This window comes from Eupeodes corollae, chromosome 1, assembly GCF_945859685.1.
Source record: "Eupeodes corollae chromosome 1, idEupCoro1.1, whole genome shotgun sequence".
Taxonomy (NCBI): Eukaryota; Metazoa; Arthropoda; class Insecta; order Diptera; family Syrphidae; genus Eupeodes; species Eupeodes corollae.
The window spans coordinates 89,289,567-89,306,069 of record NC_079147.1 but is presented as its reverse complement, the minus strand read 5'-3'; the positions used below and the strand labels follow the sequence as shown (position 1 = coordinate 89,306,069).

General features: G+C 35.2%; 1 protein-coding gene across 1 annotated transcript in view; it reads left to right on the top strand.

Moving 5' to 3' along the window:
* The window catches only part of LOC129941702 (serine-rich adhesin for platelets), a 426,963-nt gene that overhangs the window by 97,244 nt on the left and 313,216 nt on the right, over window positions 1-16,503 (top strand). The gene's annotated exons all lie outside the window — the stretch shown is intronic.

Sequence of the window (16,503 nt, the reverse complement as noted above, 5' to 3'; positions counted from 1 at the left end):
TAATTAATTAACATTTACCTACTGCATGCAAATTTACCATGTGATGGACAAAGAATGTTCTCTTTTTTTTTTAGTTATATGCACACAATCAAACTACATAAGCCCATGGAACGCTGGGACCGTATTTAATTTCTCGTCGCCAATTGTTGTGTTCCGAAAAAAAAACATTTTAGTTTTCATTTCACTTCATTTAATAATTACTTATAAACTAACTATATTTCATTCAATTATAATATACAACAATTTTAAGATGATACGTAATTTTTGCTATCAAGAAGTGTGGATGAGATGAAGAACAAAAGCGAACTGATTTCTTATAACTAAGCTCTTATTTGATTGTCGTCTCTCGGCTAAAGGTACATATAGATGTTGGGCGTTCATACTCATCAATATGACCATATCGCTCCGAATTGACGATAACAGTCGTTCCCTCATCGAAGTCGAAGAAGTAAGGTCCAACCACACCCCCGGACCAAAGAGCGCACGCGCACCAAACAGTCAATTACTTGAGGAATTTCAGAACCCCAGATACGACAATTTTGTTTATTAACATACTCACCGAGTGAGAAAAGTCCAACGCTTGTTGTTCAAGCACCCATTCGACGCATCTAGGACGTTTTGAATGGTCAGCTAGATTTAGTTGTTATATGAGCTCAGAGCTGGACTTTATATGGATAAAGGTGTAGATCTAAATGCAAAATACGCCAATAATTCCTAAGAACTACGAGGAATCGACACATTCGGGTCTTCGGCAAAACTTTCACTTACAGCTGCGATGTTTTCAGTGGTACGAGCGAAACGATGATGCACAGGCCTTACAATATCTGTAACCAATGCAATCTCTTCTGTTGTCAATTGCTTTGTAAACCATAATCTCCTCTTAAAGCACGGTATGTGGCTGTGGTAGAATCACCATTTTTGTAGCAGGTTTCAAGCATTGTTTTGGGTTGTTCGATAGGTTAAAGATCCATTTTCGTAAATGTCAGACTTTCAACAGGAACAAAAGATTTGCGCTTCATAAAATCCCAGAAGAATGAGTCTAACATTTGTTGACAGTGATTAGATTACCTAGCCAACTTCGTTGTAGAGGAAGTTTTCTCCCGGTCACCATTTGAATTTTGTTGCAATTAATTTCAAGCTCTTCGGTCACATGTTTAATGGTTTCGTCTTGAACTCCACAATTTCGTTTAGTGCTGTACCTATTCCTCTAGAAATCACTGAAGAGGATTTTGCATTCAAAAATTGTCACTTTCGATCACTTTCCAACAGTCCCAGAACAAACTCAGCGAGCATATGTCATTCCTATGCCTTCATAACATGTATCACTTGAATTTGGGAATAATGCATGTCCAAGTTGTGGTCTGCGAAAGACTCAGCTCATGTGAGCGAGACCAACACCAAACCGACTGCTTCGAATTCCCTTATTCTTGCATATCTTTAACGTACGTTGATCGTTGATAATTTGCTACCCGAACCAGTGATAACTTAAATTTATCGGCTACACTACGAATTGTCCTTTTATTAGGATAATTATGGCGATCGTGCAATAGGTGAGCATTTCCTTGACAAAACATCCATTGGTTGCAGGTGTTTTTGAATTTTGTAATTTGTAATTTGTAAAACAAACCTAAAAAAGACAACTCATTTGACAGATGTAGCTTTAAGAATATGTCAAAATTTTAAAACATTAAACTGAACAAAAAATGGTTTGACACCCATCGATTGCAGGTTTTTTTGAAATTTGTAATTTATAAAACAAACCTTATAAATGACAGCTCATTTGACAGATGTAGCTTTGATAATATGTCAAAGTTTTACAATTGCAATTAAAAAACTTTAAACTGAACAAAAAATGGTTTGACACCCATCGATTGCAGGTTTTTTTGAACTTTGTAATTTATAAAACAAACCTTATAAATGACAGCTCATTTGACAGTTGTAGCTTCAATAATATGTCAAAGTTTTAAAGTTGCAATTAAAAATCTTTAAACTCAAATCAGTCGATTCATGTTAGTTGTCAAACTACATGAATCGTGACTTAAAACTAGACCTAAATAAAGCTGCGTTTCGGTTTAAAAAAATCGACTGATACTTAAAAAAAGTTTGCACCTAATTCTAATCTGATAGCTGATAGGTTAACGTCTTTACACCATCGCTTAATTTACTCAAACGAAGCTCAAATGCAGAGGTTCACTCTGGAGTACACGTACTTAGTTTACTATATTTTGTATTTCTCCCTGAAAACAAGCTTTAAAAAACCATTGGTCGTTACTCAAAAACCTTATTTTGAAAAAAAAAAAAACATTTTAAGTTGTTTAACTTTTTTGCACTCAAGTGTTAACATTTTCATTCCGAGTGATATAAGATAGGTAATCAGATATCAGGGCAAGTTAAAATAAAAAGTGTATGTTTACCTTTCGGAATGAGAAAAAGCATCTCTTTTCCCAGTAAATTAACTTCAAAACTACAAAAAAGATCACACAACAACTGGATTACATCATAAAGAGGTTTTTGTCTTGTTTTTGAAGCTATAGACTATGGTGCTGAAGTAGTGATGGGCGCTCTTTCGCTGCACTGAATCTTGTGAATGGGATGTGTTGCGCATGCATATCGCACTGTTGAACAACATCGCAGACCTTTTTGTTTTTCAACTTTAAAACAACAACAAAAACACACTATATTCCTATACTATAACAGCAACTGAAGAATTATGTAAATTCTAATTTGGTCGCCATATGTAGGACCCCAGCAGCGTGAGATTGAAATGTAAAAATTAAATAAGAAAAAGAACCGGTTTTCTGGAAAATACCACCGTATTTTCTACTCTACTCAGCCATAAGATCTTGACGAAGACGATGAAAGAAAAGATACTGGATTAAAGCAAAAAAAACTAAAGACATTGCTCAAAGTTAAAAGGAGTTTCATAGAAGATAGATTGATGATGATGATGGAATCATCACTTCTTACACCATCCGATCCACCAGACCAGCCAACATCACTCCTAAGAAGTATCACTCTGGCACAAGCAACCAACAGACACGCGGAAATAGTTTTGAGTTAATTGAAATTTGTTGAGATATGCTAAGACGTATAGCTGAGTGCGTTGAAATTATTTTTGATTGATTTGAGACAAGGTTACATTTTTTTGATAGACTTTTAGAAAAAAATAAAAATAAAATCAAGTTCTAGAAGCACGCACGAAACCTGACGAAAGCATCAGGTGAACATTAGGTAATTTTATAGGTACCTAGTTTTGGTTTAAAACAAGTTCTCAAATTAAGTTTAAATTGATCTTTTAAGTTGTTAAGTGTGTTTTTTTAAAAAATTGTAATTGCTAAGTGTTGGTAGGTAAATTATTTTGAAAAAGTGAGAATAATAATAATGTAATTAAGCTAATTATTCAAGTTTGGGCATATTAGGTGGCTGTTACTTTTACTTTTGTAAGCACTTCATTAAGTCATTAACTGTGATACCTGACCTGTCGGTTGCTCACCTGCTCGCATTGCCATCATCAATAGACTTGGATTTTTGCTATTGATGGTTAATGCAGTGGGCTGCCATTCCAGAGGTCTTGGGATCAATCCCTGTCATTGCCATCTAAAGTTTTCTTTAAAGGTCCTGCCCTTTGCAAGGAATTGACAAATCCTCCAAGGGTAATTCTTGTCATGAAAAGTGCTCTCTTAGATCAGCCTTTTGGATTTAGCTTAAAACTGTAAGTCCCCTCCATTCCTGGCGCACAATCACTCGCACACAGGAATGATTGAGTTGAAAGGCACTAGGCCCTAGTTCTCAACGGACTGTTGTGCCACCTAATTTTTTTTGTTCCTATTTTTGCTTTTTATTGGAATAGCTTTTTTACGAATTCAAGAAATAGAGTGTCAAAGTTCATAAATCTCTTTCGACTTAGAAGTTTTGCATTTTTTTAATACCTTTATCAAAGATGTTACATATTTCTCGGCTCGTACAAGGATCTCACTGCTTCAAATTTGTTATTTTGTACTAACTCAAATTTTATCAAAGTCTGCTTCTAATAGCTTAAGCGAGACCATCTTGAATTAGTTTTTGTCAAAGACCTTACGAGCACTATTGTTAATTTGTTGCATTACAGAGAAGATTCGTATATCCTTGGAAGATATAATGTTTTCTTTGAGCCAGGATAGTGCCTCTTTTATCGCCATTACTTCTGCCAGGAATACACTACATTGATTGGGAAGTCTGTATGATAGACTGAGATTCAGTTGTTCCTAATAGATACCACTTCCAACTCCGTAATCGGTTTTTGAACCGTCTGTATAGAAGTGTACCGCATCGTCTTCCAGGGGTCTCTCTTCTTCCCAGGAAGATCTTGAAGGGATGGACAGATGGAAGCTTTTACCGAATATCATTTAAAGGGTGGTATAGTCTAAGCGATCTGGGATATATCTGAAATTGTCTAGAATAGTAGTATGTCCAGTATTGCTACTATTCCATTGAGAGAACTTGGGGATGTTTCCCAGATACAGATATTGCAACGTCGTCGTCAGCATAGGCAATCATCCTGAAACCCTCTGCTTCCAATGATGTTAGAGACTTATAAGATCTATGAGTGATTTCTCTAATTTCTTCTTCAATATTTCCAAGGTTTTAAAAAATAAAGATGATAGGCTGATTGATCGTTGATCTTTAGGGTTAACGTGGTGTTTCACTGCTTTAGGAATGAAGACTACTTTACTATTCTCCAGGCCTTGGGAATATATCTCAACCTTAAACAGCTTGTCAGAATGATTTCCAATGGTCGAATGATCATGTCTGAGCATTTTTGTAGTTCGGCCGGAATGATTCCGTCTGGTCCTGGAGATTTATATGGATCAAAGCTGTCTATGGCCCATTGCAGTTTTTCCCGCGTTATTAGATCAACTAAATCGCTTGTAAAAGCTTGAGACTCTGATGTTAAGTCGTTGAGTATGTTAGAGCAACCTGGAAAGTGGGTGTCTAATAACAGATTAAGAGATTCTTCATCTGTGATAGCCCACGTTCCTGCTTTTGTCTTTAAAGCACTGGCTATTGTTGGACTTTTTGAGAGAATTTTCCTGAGTCTAGAGGCTTCTGAAGTTTTTTCTATTTTACAACAAAAGTTTCTCCAGGAAGGCTTCTTACTCTTCCTTAATTCTTTTTTATATTGCTTTCGTGCTTGTTTGTATAAGTCCAGTTATGCTAGTACCTCCCTATTTCGCTCCCAGTTTGTATTACGGTGATTTCGAAATCCCGTAGATGTATTTGCTACATCTTTAAGCTCAAACTGAATGTATTTGTGGTCAGAGAAGGAATTCTCTTTTGAGACATGCCAGTTTGAAATCAGATTGTGGATCGAGTCAGGGTTACTGTAATATCAAGTACTTCTTTCCTATTCTTGGTTACAAAAGTGGGTTCATTACCAATATTACTTATGTGTAGATAAGTGCTTAGTAAGTAATCAAATAAGGACTCACCTATCTCATTTATATCAGAGCTTCCCCATACCGTGTGATGGGCTAGGATTGTTTTGCAAATTCTTCATAAATCGTTACCTTAAGGTGATTCTCCATATTTATTGAAAATCTCCTTTATTACCTAACTCAATTTTAAAAAAGGTCTCTAAGAAGATATTTGAGCGTTTTGCTTAGCTGTCAAAGTGTCCCATATTCCAAAAATATTTAAGAGCATTTATTATTTATTTTTCCTAGAAAACAAGTTTCCAGAAATTTTAGAATTCACTCTCTGTTTTAGAGAAAGGAAACTATCGATTGCAGAATAATTTTTGAAAAATTATCTCACAGACTTATACTCATTGAAACTTTGAATTTATTAGATCTACCATGGAGGTTTCACAAAGGTAGCCCTTTAGGGCCGCTTCTTTTTATTCTTTCCATAAACGATATGGTAGTTATATTAAATGTCAAACTATGTGTACATTATCATATGTTTATGTTCTTATTAAATTAGATTTATTCGGTAAGTTTTCAGTCTGCTGTGAAAAGCGCTTATTAAAAATAAAAATAAGCAATTTTTAGTCAATTCCTTTATCATAATAGTTGTTAGAACTTTACGTCGTGCTTTGGACTTTATGGCTGAATTTTTCGCTATGTATACATTCTCTTTATAAATCTTTATAAACAAGAAAAAGATTATTACATTTGGTCAAAATACTTGCTTAAAATCAACATCGGCCAAAACGATATATGAAAAACTTAATGGCTGAATCACAAACACCCTTCAGCTATGGCTTCACCTGACGTTTAAGAGTTCAGCCATAGAAATTCAATGCATGCTATCACAATGGAGCTTCGACCTCAAGTTTCGTTTGGCAATCGTAAGAAAAAGAATGTAATGTAACGTAATGTGACTCCAAACGGAAGCTCTAGTTCAATTATCTAAACATTTGCTTTGTCTGACAGCTCAACAGCTGCAAACAAATGTCAACAAACTAAATATTTGCTTTTTGGAGGGATGAAATAATAGAAATGTCATTCAAAGCAACCTCGAAGCAGGCCCAACGTAACGCAGACGAAGCCGAAGCTGAAGCGTGATTGTGATTCAGCCATTAAGCTTTTTATATGTCGTTTTGGCTGGTGTTGATTTTAATTTGACTAAATTTAATAATCTCTTTCTTGTTTATAAGAGAATATATATGATGGCGACAAATTCAAACACTGGATGTTACACTGGATATTTGAATTTGTCACTGACAGCTGACACTTTAATTTTACGTTAAATATTGTATTACACGATGAAACCTGTTTCAATTGTTGACTTATATTTCAATTAAACAAATCTTTGCTGGACTTTATATGGATACGCCTACATGTGCCTATAAGACAATCCTAATTCCTGAAAACCACGTGAAACCGACACATTCGGGCTTTCGGCAACACTTTCACTTACAGCAGCGATATTTTTAGTAGTACGAGCAAAACGATGATGCACAGTCCTTACAATATATGTAACCAAATCAGTTACAGGGTATTCAATTGTCTGTTGTGAACCAGGGCCTAGTGGCTTACAACTCTCAACCATTCCTGTGTGCGAGTACTGTTTTCAGGAATGGAAGGGACCTACAATTTTAGGCCGAATCCGAATGGCTAGTTTGAGAAAGCACTTTTTCATGACAAGAATTACTCTTGAAGAATTTGTCAATTCCTCGCGAGAGGCAGTACCTGCGAAAATTATTTTTTTTTAAATTAAGGTGGCACAGGCAGGGATTGAACCCAAGACCCCTTGCATGACAGTCCAACGCACTAACCATCATGCCACGGGAACTACATGTAAACCATAATCTCCTCTTATAAAGTACGGTATGTGAATTTAACAATTTAAATGTTAAGCGATCCATTTTCGTAAATGTCAGACTTTCAACTGCAAACAAAATTGGTTTAAAAACTTAGTTTGACAGATGTCACATTCCAGCCATGTACTTTTAAAACCGCTAAGTGGATAACCCGTAACTTCTAAGTTAACTGGTCGTCAAAAAGTAAGCCGTTGAAATGTCAACCTAAAACATGTGCTGCAAGCAAGTTGGAAGGAAGAACTTCAGATATGTTTTAAATTTTGGTTAACAGTTTGTAATCATTTTAAAAATGTAGCTCATTTTACTATTTATTTTACTAATTTATCAGCTGTCACATTGGGATTATAATCTTTCTTTCGATTTGGGACATCCTTTCAATGTAAGGTTCTAGTGAGATCCCTTTGAATTATAACTATGCAAGGTTTTTCAATAACAACGACCTTATACTTTATTTCGTCTTTTATGTAAGGAAACAGTTATTTAAACAAAAACTTCTGTGCAGCTATGTGCACATTACAAAACACCAACAACTGTTTCATCCATTCACTTTATTTCTCTTCATTACAACAAAACGTTTTGATTAATTGACTCATTATTTTATTTTCGCCTTTATTGTAACAAAACATTCAAATTTGAATAATTTATGTAAAATTTCCAAAGGTCATTTAATATCTGTCACAGTTCGTTACATCTTTGTTATATCAAATGATGTCTGTTATGTGTACCGAAAACAATAACTTACATAACGTTTCTTTTTTTTTTCTTTAATTTACACAGTTTCCCGCCTAAATTAAGTGAGTCCCAATTAGTGATGGTTGCGTTCAACAATCACATCCGGCAGCATTCTGTATAAAATAGTTCAAGTTATCATTGTCATCACCACAGTAAAGCTTTTGAAAAATGCAAACCAAAAACTGAAAATGCAACAATTGAATATCGCTACACTATCTTGGTTGTATCATGTTCAAGTGAAAGGTAATGAACACGAATGCGCTATATGTACATCTTTTGTGTGTTTTCGAATAGATTGTCCAAACCAACTTCACACAAAAATGAATAAAATAGAAAAAAAACATACAATTCATCGATTTACCACGCATATGTGGGTTTTTGTAAGCCAAATGGAACTCATTTGATAAAACAAGAACCATATTGCCAACGAAAGTTAATTTAACCTCACTTTTACCATATTTATCTTCTTGTCATTTTTTAGATCAAAATATTTCAATTAAGGAGCAGTTTCGACTTCAATCTCGTTTTAAACAAATCTCCCAATGTTTTCTATTAATAAACGGAAGTTATTGATGGTTTACATATCTGTTCTAAAACCTATACTTTCAGCCACTATTTTTATCCTAAGTTGTTAAAAGTTCAAGAAAAAGAAGAATTTGATAGCTGTCATTAGTGAAATCCTAAAACAAATGCAGGATAAGGGTTTTCTGCCATTTTTGTTTAATTGACAGTTCAGCTAAAAGTTCAACTGAATACAAAATTTGAAGTTTGTCGAGCTATAGTTTAAAAATTCAAAGTAAGGCGCCAGTTGTAGCTCTCAATGGAATTGACACGGGAAAATATTTAAATCGATACTTGACAGTGTTTCCCTTTGATTAGAAATGCAAAATATATTTTTATCGAGCGGAAATCACACAAAGATTTTTTTTGAGAAAAAAGTGTAATCGCACATTTATTTTTCTCTAAAAATGTATTTTTCAATTTTCCGGACGGAAATTAATTTTCCTAAACAGGTGATACTTTTAGGTTCAAAAATGAAACGAATCGTTCTACTGATTTGTGTTCCATTTGCACCAATTCCAATGAAGTATTTCTGGCAGTAAAAATTTGTTGGTGGATTTTGATCAGAAATTTTTTTTCAATGACAGAAATTTTTAAGTATAGCTAAAAACGACACGTGTCAAAAAAATTCCAATGTTTGTTTTCAATTATGAAAACCAATGATAGATACAACTGGCGCCTAAGTTTAAACTTTAGAATATGTGAATGCCTTGAATCCAGTACTTTGGACTACTGACAGTGCTGATACTTAAGATACTCCACCATTTTCATCCTTAATTGTCACCACTTGTCAAACTACTCTTCTTTAAAGGTTGTCAACGCCCTTTACTAGATTTTATAGTGGCAAATTCAAATATTGCGTTATTAAGGGACACCCTTTATAAATACAAATTAAGTCTAACTGACATTTACTGCATGTGGGATACGTTTTTAAACTTAACAGTCAGCACCTGTCAAACTATTTATTTAAGGGTGTCAACACACTTTCAAAAATATCAAATGGGGTGGCGCAACAGTCCGTTGTGAACCAGGGCCTAGTGACTTACAACTCTCAACCATTCCTGTGTGCGAGTACTGTTGTCAGGAATGGAAGGGACCTACAATTTTAGGACGAATCCGAACGGCTGGTTTGAGAAAGCACTTTTTCATGACAAGAATTACTCTTGAAGGATTTGTCAATTCCTTGCAAGAGGCAGTACCCGCGAAAATTATTTTTTTTTTAATTAAGGTGGCACAGGCAGGGATTTAACCCAAGACCCCTTGCATGACAATCCAAAGCACTAACCATCATGCCACGGGTACTTTTTCATGACAACTACAACACACTTTACTGGACTTTATAGCAGCGAATTAAGATCTCGATTTATGTTTGGGGACAACTTTCATAAATACAAATTACAGCTAATCTAAGGTAACCAAATGTGAAGTAGGAAAGTGGTTCGGAATTTTGGACTTTATTTCTTTGTTTTCGAAATCCTAAAGCGATATAAAAAAACTTTTTTTGGTTTTCAAAGTTGGCAACATTGAATTCAATCAAACTAAACACCGCCAATATTTCGAGTACATAATACACCAAACGAATCATCATCATCATCAGATGATCATGGCTTGATAGACCAATTTATAACAACATGTGGGTGGGTGGCCTCTATCGCCATCACCACAGTCACCGCCGGCCGCCGCACCGTCCGTCCTAGCCAATCCAACAACATATCGCCAGCGCCATTGCCACTGCCGTCAGTGTGCCGTCATCATGGGATTATCTGATTTTTCAGCAAATTGCATTGGCCTATTGTGTAACAATCACAATAGAGTTCCAAGTTCCAACATCTCTCCGATATGGGAGTCTGGAGATGGAGTGAGTTCGGTGTGGCATCGAGTTTTCGATGTAGACCACGGCGTTTATTGTTGGCTGGATGTGAGGTAACCCCTACCACACACGTTAAATCTTCAATGTTTGGACTTACTATGCCATCAGAGCAATCGAATTGAAACGAATCGAATTGAATTGAATAAAGAGTGAATATGCGTTAACGTTTGAATACCGTATCCAGGTTAAGCTGATTTCTGAAGCTCCGGTTTGTCTTCTTCTTTTATCTTTTTTGATATTCTGTTTTGGCGTTTGTATCTCTTCGTGTCGCCATCGCCATCGCCATCACCACAGCCACCGACTTCGACGTTAAAGCTGGTATGGGATGAATTTCCTGAGCTGTGATTCTTTTCCTGCTTGCTATGCCTATGCTATCTGCCATCCTACCTACCTTACCTACCTACCTACTTCAGGCGCATGTAATCCTATTATTATTACATCAAAACCTTATCCCCATGTGTCAAGGCAGAACTGTGTTTGCTTTTACTCTTAATGGGTTTTGAGTGACGCGTGGAAGTGGCGGTATCTTCGGTCTTCTTATATGCTATTGAGAATACCTAAGATACAAATGCGCGCACGCGAAAGCAACATATGAAGTATAGGATGATGAAGCAACGCAACGTATTCTTTTCTTCTTCAAGAAAGATGAAATGTTGAAGCATTTCTTCAAGTCTGGTTTTTATTCGAGTGCAAAAATAAAACAAAATTTAAAAAACCAAGTGAATAAGTAGTAGTGATAAATCCCGGTGAGTAAAGAAGAAGAAGAACAAAACAAGGAAATAACGTAGATTGCCTGAGGTATTCTCTATTAAGAAATGAAAAAAAAAAAACAACTTCATGAATAAAGGGGCTACGACCTTGTAGACACATACACGAACTTAATAATAATATTATAATAGTTTTGAAATGTGTTCTGGGGTCAATTGAGTTTATTGTGAGTGAGTTCCGTTTTGTTTGTTTTGAATAGATTTCGAAATTTACTGCATTAGAAATTTTGAATACATTTTAATATGATTAAAAATATATTTTGTATCTTAAGAGGATACTTGAGATTTGTAATGTATGTAGATCGACTTTGAAATGATTAATTTATGTTTGATTTTTAGAATAAAATTACTAAAGCTGATATTTTAACAACGAATTGATATGAAAGGTTTTTCAATTGTTTCTTACTTTGAAGTTTCATTGTGAATACACCCTTAGAACTGTCAATTTCAAAGTATTCAATAAAATCATGCGTTCGATTCCCGTCAGATGCAAATGTCATGAAGAAAGAAATTGTACAGAAAGCTAAAACTTGCAACTGGAAGTTCAAGTCGGTGACCATAACTTCATTTCTTCTTCATTTCATCTCGAAACGTCTTTACCAACAACTAGATATGAGGCGTGTTTTATTTTCAAGTGATTAGGTTACATTACAAACCAACAAATAGATGCCAGAAGTCAGTAAAATATTTGACTTTGAAATGTTCTAGGAATTGACAGACTTGCGAGTGTGTTCGTTGATAGTTACGTTTATGATTGTTCGACATTTTTAATTTTAATTAATTAATTTTTACATTAATTTAAAACAATTTGAAGGCCTGTAGAATTTGAAAGAAAAATGTTTGTAGAATAGATATTTTAAGGCCCATTTAAAATAAGAGAGTTCAATTATCAGTCTTTCCTTTAACACTTTTCATTTTAGAAGTCCAAGGCCAGGCTTAAGAGAGTCCATTCGATTGTGTTCAAAATTTGGCATTTTCGCACGAGATTTCAACTTGTTTTTAAAAAAAGCCATCTCTAGAAGTAGAATCAGTTACACTCTAAAGTGAAACCATCTAATGTCAAGAACAAATGACGAAGAGGTAACTCACTGGCGTAAAGCATGCAAATACACCATTGCAGCGGTCTCTTAAAGGACTCCTCTAAATATTGAATGAAGCTTATCTTCCAACCAGTCTTAGTTGCAGTTCCGTCACATCCAATGCAAAGCACGTCATCTAAATTCCAACCTTGACTCTCTAAAAAGGTTGCGATGGAAGTAAAAATCCCTTTTGCGGTGCCACGACCTGGTGTTGTGGGTCCCAAAAAAATTGATCCAGGTTCTGCCAAATTGGAGATGTGTTCTTCAAAAATTTCTTTACGGTGATAACGCGCCCCTATTTTCTCATTTTTTCAGGGTCTTGTCTTTTCTTCCATCAAAGTATAGCAATACCTCCAATATCTTCTAAAGCTTCTTTACGTGATTTCGATACAGCTCGGTGGATCTTATTTTTGTCTATAACAAGAGTTAAATCTTTGGAAGAAACCAAGCCGACATCAGCCAAAACAGCAGAAGCTACAGCAGCAGCAGATCGCGTCTATAAACCGTATCGATGGCAACTGTTGGCAACATCAATCTATTGCCATAAGCTTTTGAAGTCGATGGTGCCTCTGTCAAAAGGGGGGTTTGTTGGGGATGCCTCTGTTACCGAATTTGTTTCTGGGGAAGATTCACGTACCAACTCTTCATTGCAGTTTCCTGAGACAATATCCATTTTCTGCGTAGACCATTTTTTTTGCTTCCCTCTTTGACTCTTCAATTTTCCTCTGCTGTCGTTTCTTCAAGATATTTGTTTCTTTCTTGTCAACCCCGCTTATAACCATTTTCCTTTCATTTCTTTGATCCAACAAAAAACTTCTCTCATGGATGGGAACTTTCTTTGGTTTTAAACACGAACAACTTTCAAATGAAGTGCATTTACAAGCAGCAACATCGAAAAGGTTCTCAGATGACTTTAAAAAACGCTTCAGTTTGTTTTCGAAACTAGCATTTTGTTTGCTTTTAGGGTATCGCTTCACAATATTGTACCTTTCGAAACAGGATTCAAGTAATTGAATAACTCTTTCCTTAGTTAAAATTGGAATCGAAGCTTTAGCCCAAATATTGTCGATCTCTTCAAAAACAATCGCATATATTTCTGAATGGGAAGGATCCTTTCCGGAAGTTTTAGTTCGTTCCTTACAAACAAAATGAATTTAATGACATCTCTTGTAGTTGGTAGCTGCCGATCGTCAAGTTTTTTGTATGATGCCAATATAGCACAAGTAGTATCACTACGTCTTGAACTCATTATTTTTTAAAAAATCACAAAAATTGCACAACCCGTTTAGGATCTCGAATAAATACTAAGGACTTCAAAGTGTGGCTTTTGTATAAGATCAGGTCTACAAATTATGGAGTTGCCCTTTAAATCCGACTTTATTACCGGATTGAATTGTTAAGATATTTGTAAGGTAGGAAACAGCCTTCAGTTTTAAATCCGACTTTATTACGGGATTGAGTTGTGTATTTTACAGGTAGGTCGGTATAACACCCTAGACAAATTTTAATATTTTTGTTTATATATTTTTGTAATCTTAGTCCAATTCCGCAAGTTTTGAGAGGTCTTTTGTTCGGAAAATCCAAAAAAAAAATTGTCGGGACACCCTACAGTGCACGCGCTGTCAACATTATTTTACCAACTCTGCTTTCGTTCGACTCTATAGTAGTAGCCGCATGATGAGTTGTACCATGATGAGACGGATAGAACAATTTTGTTTCCTTTCCTCTTTCTTCCTTTCTGTTCAATTGAAGGAATAATGGCTGAATCACAAACACCCTTCAGCTTCAGCTTCGGCTTCACCTGTCGTTTACGAGTTCAGCCATAGGAATTCAATGCATGCTATCACAATGGAACTTCGACCTCACGTTTCATTTGACAATCGTAAGAAAAAGAACCTAATGTAACGTAATGTGACTCCAAACGGAAGATCTAGTTCAATTATCTGAACATTTGCTTTGTCTGACAGCTCAACAGCTGTACAAAATTCCAGCACAAAATATTTGCTCTTTGGAGGGATGAAATAATATAAATGTCATTCAAAGCAACCTCGAAGCAGGCCCACCGTAACGCAGACGAAGCCGAAGTTGAAGCGTGTTTGTGATTCAGCCATAAAGACTATGTTTTTAACTCTCGCTCTGCTCATTTGTACAGTGCTCATGATCGTATGTCGGTGTTTGAATACAAAATGTGTAATTCAGATTTCTCCTAACGAAGCCATTGGGTCACCTAACTTAAACCTAGTGACTTAAACCTCTCAACCGTTCCTGTGTGTGGTAATGTTGTCAGGAAGAAAGGGGACCTACAGTTTTAAGCCGAATCAGAACGGCTAATTTGCACTTTTTATGACGAAAATTACTCTTGGATGATTTGTAAATTCTTCGCAAGAGGAAAAAACTTTAGATAGCACAGAAAGGGTTTGAACCCAAGACCTCTGGCATGACAGCTTAAAGCACTTACCATCACGCCACGGGCACTACACTTTCATTATCGAAGACTTTTAATTTGAGTTTTTTTTATACTAAAATTGTACTGTTGGAACATTTTGGATTGATGAAGAGCCAAAAATACCATTTGACCTATTAAAAAGAATCAGTAAAATTTATTAATCACCTATTATTGTAAGAAATTACAAATAATTAAATTTGAATCTATAATTTTATCGCTCAAGGATCTTCTAAATACAATTCGATAATAAGAAAAACATTGAACCTGACAAATTTTTTAGAATAGAAAAGAGAAAACCAAAGTTTCTTAACACACCCTTGCCAAATAAATTCAAGTAGTGACAAAAGAGAAATCATAATGCTTTGTTGAAAACGTAACGTATACCATCTTTACAAATTAATTTGAATGAAGGTTTTTAAACAAGTTTTTATAAGAATATTCAAAAACGTTTGATGATATCGCTGTCAATGTAGAAATTTGAAAAGAAACTGTCAAAATCATGACAGTTAGTCATGAGAAGTCAATCTTTAATGATCAAAATGACAATCGACACCAGAAAGCTTTTATTTTCAATTTCAACATTGTAAAATCCAAAAAAAGTCTATTGTTTATTCTTATACGAGCTTCTTATATTTTCAACTGCTGGATTTTCATGCATTTAAAAGCCTTGACTTGGACCAGATAAAGCTCGTTGTAAGTCAAATCGTGTTGTTAACATTAATTTACAAAAGCATTTCGAACATTTTAACTAAAAATTAACATATCGAAACGGAAGTAGGTTCGAGTTGAGTTGAGTTGATTAAATTTTGAATCCATCAACTGTCATTATGACATTCAAGAAATACCACAAATTGCGGAATATGATTTCTATGATCTCATCCACAATTAATATCTGTCACTTGATAGATCGTGCATTCTATTTTAAGTCAAGATTTGTTACCCATCTAAAGGCAACATTATTTTGTAAGTTTGTTGCGTAAATCTCTTACGGAAATCAAATTAAAGGTTTTGTTTTGTCTACTTTTGTTCCCACAACTTCTCAAGCTAATTTCAAACCTTTCGGCAATTTATTAGCTAGAGCCTATTTTACATAAGTCTTTTACATTATTCATTCGAATTCGAAATTTAACCAAAGTTTCCTATCTACAACATATTTTTTAGCTCTAGTTTGCTTGTTAAGCAATTATTATGCCACTGCCACAACAAAGAGCGCATTTTCGACGAGTTCCAATTTGAATTTCCCCCTTTGCTTATGGTACACCGAACGAATGTAATTATTTTCCTATGTTATGTTGCATGCAACCTAATGAGTTTAATGAGCCAATTACAATGTTTCAAGTGCCTTGGTACATAAATGAATATACCATATAGCATAGATAGTCACAACAGTGGATATGTAAGCCAGCATTTTGTGGTCGTTCCAATATCCTAGAATTTGTTCAAGTAATCGAAGTTGAGGTTAGGTCGGTCGGCCGTATAGAGAATAACCGCATGAGAGCAATTTCGACTTGAAAATAGCTTGAGAAAAATCAAAATCCTATAATACAAAACCACGAGTTCGAGAATGTAATAAAAGAGTTGGTAAGGTATAATAGGCGTTAGAAATGAGGAGGAAAACGATCGGAACGTAAAAATGCCCTCAAGTATTTCGAGATTGTGTAATATCCATACTTAATGGGCTAAACCGTCAAGAGATTGAGCTTGAGTTTGAGTGAATGACTTCGAACACGCTTTTTTTTTTGTTG